Source organism: Suncus etruscus, chromosome 12 (assembly GCF_024139225.1).
Source record: "Suncus etruscus isolate mSunEtr1 chromosome 12, mSunEtr1.pri.cur, whole genome shotgun sequence".
NCBI lineage: Eukaryota > Metazoa > Chordata > Mammalia > Eulipotyphla > Soricidae > Suncus > Suncus etruscus.
Genome location: NC_064859.1, coordinates 14,204,370 through 14,209,601, shown reverse-complemented (window position 1 = coordinate 14,209,601; position 5,232 = coordinate 14,204,370). Strand labels below are relative to the sequence as shown.

The 5,232-nt window shown below is 34.2% G+C and overlaps 1 pseudogene; it reads right to left on the bottom strand.

The window, feature by feature from the left end:
* Positions 1 to 569: 569 nt before the first annotated feature.
* LOC126024895 (uncharacterized) lies at positions 570 to 694 on the bottom strand (annotated as a pseudogene).
* Between the last annotated feature and the right edge of the window lie 4,538 nt (positions 695 to 5,232).

Here is a 5,232-nt window from a genome sequence, read left to right as displayed (position 1 = left end):
CAATACATGGATGTATATGGAATATATTATGCTGATTGAAATAAATCAGAGGGAGAGAATTAGACACAGAATAGTCTCACTCATCTGTGAAATTTAAGAAAAATAAAAGACACTATGGTGATAATACCCAGACAATAGTGATGAGGACTGAAAGGATTGGCCCATGATATGAAGCTTACTATAAAGAATGGCGAGTGAAGTTAGAGAAACAACTACACTAACAACTATCATGACAATGGTATTGAGTGAGATAAATAAAATGCCTGTCTCAGATACAGGCATGGGGTGAGGGAGGAGGGAGATGGGAGACATTGCTGGTGGGAATGTTGTACTGGTGATGGGGTAGATTTTTTATGACTGAAATCTAACTACAAACATGTTTGTTAACATGGTGCTTATATAAATATATTATTTAAAAATAAGTTAAAGAACTTTAATAAAACTGAGGTTTCTGTCTGAAACTGATATCCTTAAGGTTGTTCATTTTCTATTAACTATGAATAATATGCTTTATCTATGAATTAAATTTACTTTAAAACCTAATTAAAAATAAAGATTACTTTTTAAATTTTTGTCCACCAATTCACAATACAGACCAGGCAAAGGGCCTGGGTTGAGGTGTATATGGGGTGCATTTATTATAAAATAAATAAATAAATAAATAAATAAAGATTATCATATACTCCCCTTGTCCAAAGGAAACAAAATACAAAATGATATTGCCCCAAGGTTAATAGGAAAAAGAACTTCTTACCTTGATTAATTCACTTTTCTAAAATATTTTGATTCAAGCCTAAAATGAATATTGAATTACTTTAAATAACAGAAAATAAAATTTTGAAATGTATAAAGTGGGTACCTGAGTTATCCTCCTTGATAGAGAAAATCAAAGAAACAAAAACCTTACTTGAAAGTATATTTTATTAAATTTAGTTAAGAAACCAGGCTTTATAATTGACTGTTAACTTTTATGCAGTTAATATTTCAACACCATTTCCCCTACCACTGTCCTCTTTTATTAGTAGTGTTACCATACTTTAAGTACGGGAGGTGGATATTTTTGCAATTTCCTGCAAGTATGTTCTTATTATGAACAACAATCTATTGGGTAGTCTATTATTGGAGTAAAAAAGTAATTATTTTCTTTATGAATGTACACAAGTTTGGGTATAATAAATATAGTATGTCATCAACTGGGTTCAAATAAATTCATCAGATTAACTAATTCTCACTGATCCAGGTTGGACCTTGGTTTGATTCTCAACTTCTGAGATGGTCCTGAGCGCATAGCCAGGAGTAACCCATGATCGTCACCAGTGTGGTCCAAAAACCAAAAACAAACAAACAAACAACCAAATAAATAAATGAAATAAAATAAAAACTAAAAATTACTCAAACAATTTATAGGATTTATTATTTCGAATAAAGGGTAAAGATAGTTCAAATAAATCATTTGATGTGGCATTGCAAAATTCAGTGGAAACCCAAATTTCAGTGTGTCGGGAAGTATGAAAATCTAACATAGTGGAAAGAAAATCATCGAATATCAACACTTCCCAATAACTCATTTTTGGTCACTCTAGTAGGATGATTTGTTGTGGTAGTTTTGGGTGTGCTCACAGGACATCAGTGAAACATATAATAATTCTCAGAAAAGCTCACTGGTGCCAGAGATGGACTTCACAGCCTCAGGCATGCAAGTCCTGTGCTCTGTCCCTACTCCTCCCTATAACCCCTCACCCAAATATGACTTGCCATAAAATTTATAGATGTCAACTACTTTTGAAGTTTATTTGTATAAGATTTCATTTTTAAAATGTGTTTAAATTTTACATTTTAATATACTAAATAAGTATTTTAAACACTGTCATGAACAATATAAAGATATAAGGGGAAACTACTGATTAATGTATTGCTTTAGTTATTGAACAACTTACAATATAGGAAGAATATAAACTTGTTTTCAAATAAATTCATTTTCTCTGAATCAACGTAGTAGTACTAGGGAGTGATCAGTTGAACATGAAAAATTAATTCTTAGCTCCTAAAAATAAGGCATTCCTTAAAAGGTTGTGATAAATGTTGGACTGAAGCGTGATGAGATAATAAAAGGTGTTGTATTTAACAACAAAAAAATCCATATTATAAACACAATGAAAAATCAGATATTCTATTCTATCAGTTATATCTCAGTAAACAGTGCCTTAACTCATACAACCATTCAATATCTGTCATTCTTGACAGTGTTCTTTCTCAAAACATTGCTGAGACGGCAATACTGGTATATCCCAGATACTTGGGAAAAGACTTAAGTGAAACTTCTGGATGACTCTTTAAATGCAATATTTGATTCCCAGGAGGTGGTCGCTTGCATCATGTTTCTGAAAGTTAGAGGCTAATCTCACAATCAATATAGAACTGTAGCAGTGATGAATATTCATGGAGAGATATTTTATTGAGAGCCAAATGGCATGTACTCTATTATAAAGTTTGTGTGTATTATTATCACACGAACACACAATTATACATATACAGTCTAAAGAAGGAACACAACAGCACAAATCACCATTGGGAAGTAACACATAACTTTGAGGCTGCATGATTTTCTTCTTTGTTTTGTTTTTCCCTGTACGTTTAAAAGTATCTACTCAAACAGGGGCCGAAGAGATAGCACAGCTGTAGGACGTTTGCCTTGCATGCGGCGGATCCAGGTTGGACCTTGGTTTGATTCTCAACTTCTGAGATGGTCCTGAGCGCATAGTCAGGAGTAACCCATGATCGTCACCAGTGTGGTCCAAAAACCAAAAACAAACAAACAAACAAACAAATAAATGAAATAAAATAATAAAAGTACTCAAACAATTTATAGGATTTATTATTTCGAATAAAGGGTAAAGTTAGTTCAAATAAATCATTGGTAAATATTTTCAATTCAAAAATACAGAATTGATTCTACCATTAAAATGTCTAAATCATGTACATTTCATAGCAAAGGTACCACAGAGAGCTATTATTTTCTCTGCAACATTCTTTTGAAAAAGATTCAAACTTTTTTATAACTTAGCAAAACTTCACCCATCTACTTAGAATTTTGAAAGTTTGAAAATTATAAATAAATTATGGGTTAATTACCGAAAATTACAGTAATATTAACATGCTTCTGGTGACTTAAATATGTACACGTGTTACCTCTCCCCCAATTCCATATGCTAATCTCACCTGGATGGTCAGACCCACCCACAGCTGGGAGGGGTCTGCGGTGAATAATTAAGGTGTTGCCTATGAGTAGGAGGGAGGGGGGGAGAAAGGGGGGCAAACACAGTAAGGAATCATGTATGGAGCGGAGGAAAAGCTGTGGAGAAAAGATTTAGCATCGAGGCTACATGAGGAAAATGCACGTGGAATAAAGCTGAATAACTGCTGAAACTTCAACAGACTGCCTGTGAAATCATTTCTCCATCATTACCCTGCAACCTGCAGACTCGCCAGCCAAAGGGACTATAGACCCCTGGCAGAGCGGAGAAAGGCCTCACCCCTTAACATTAGAACTCTGAAATTTATACTTCAACAACATACACACACTTGCAAACGAATCAAGTTATATTGAGTCAGTCACTTCATTCTTTAGTTCTCCAATTATTTTCCAATGTTGATTTTTTGTTTGTTTGTTTTTTGTTTATGATCCTCACTCTTTCTATGGTCCTGTTTCTCAAGACTCCTTGGTTCCAAAGCTTTATCTAGTTAGAGTTCAACCCTAATAGAAGGCTCTTCTTTGCCAAAGTTTGTTTTATCAACTGGTAATGTATTGTTTTATATTGTTACTACTTTGTCTTATGTTCTTTCAGAGCATCAATGAACACATTGCTTGCTTAAATATTTGAAATCTCTCTGAAGCTTTGAGATTGTGGGCAGTACTTAAACAGAAAACATTATTTAGAAGACTTCCACTTTCAATTACTGAGTCTTTACAATTAATTATTGAGCAATTATTGAGGTTTTCAAAGATAAAGGGTGATATTCACTTCCATCTTTGCAGCAAGAGAGAAATAGAGATCACATTTTTTTCCTAAGCACTAGTTATTTCTTCCCAACTCCAGCCCTAGTTTTTGGTATAGAAAACTTATATTATAGTAAGTGGAAATTCCTGATGTTTGAGAAAAATGTGCCCTCATTTTGCTGATTTGTGAAGGACATTTGGCAAGAAAACAATTCAGTAATCAAAAACATCTCTACAATGGTAGATTTTGCCCATTTTTAATTTATAAACTTAATTTTTAATTCTCTTTTCTCCCCTAACCTAGTTTGTGAGTATTATCCAGAGTGGAAATGGTTTTAACAAAGAGATTTCCACATTAATATTTCTTGGATACAGAATTGAGGCAGTCAGATCTTGTTGCATTATTGAGATGCAAGGAAATGGAGTTATTTCAAAAGCAATCAAAGTTTCCTTTATACTATATTCCTTCTTTTTTATTTCTTTATTTATTTTTATTTGAAACTTTTTTCTTTATTTAAACATCTTGATTACATATATGATTGTGATTAGCTTTCAGTCCTGTAAAGAACACCCCCTTCACCAGTGCAACATTCCCACCACCAATGTCCCAAATCTCCCTCCATCCCAACCCACCCCCACCTGTACTCCAGACAGGCTTTTCCATTCCCTCATTCATTCACATGATTATGGTAGTTCTCTGTGTAGTTATTTCTATAACTGCACTCACCACTTTTTGTGGTGAGCTTCATGAAGTGAGCTGGAAGTTTCAGCCCTCCTCTCATTGTCTGTAAGGATTGTTGCAAAAATGATTTTTATTTTTCTTAAAACCCATAGATGAGTGAGACTATTCTGCATCTCTCTCTCTCTCTCTCTCTCTCTCTCTCTCTCTCTCTCTCTCTCTCTCTCTCTCCCCTCTGACTTATTTCACTCAGCATAATAGATTCCATGTACATCCATGTATAGGAAAATTTCATGACTTCATCTCTCCTGACGGCTGCATAATATTCCATTGTGTATATGTACCACAGTTTCTTTAGCCATTCGTCTGTTGAAGGGCATCTTGGTTGTTTCCAGAGCCTGGCTATTGTGAATAGTGCTGCAATAAATATAGGTGTAAGGAAGGGGTTTTTGTATTGTGTTCTTAGGGTATATCCCTAGGAATGAAATAGCTGGGTCGAATGGGAGCTCAATTTCCAGATTTTGGAGGAATCTCTATATTGCTTTCCATAGAGGTT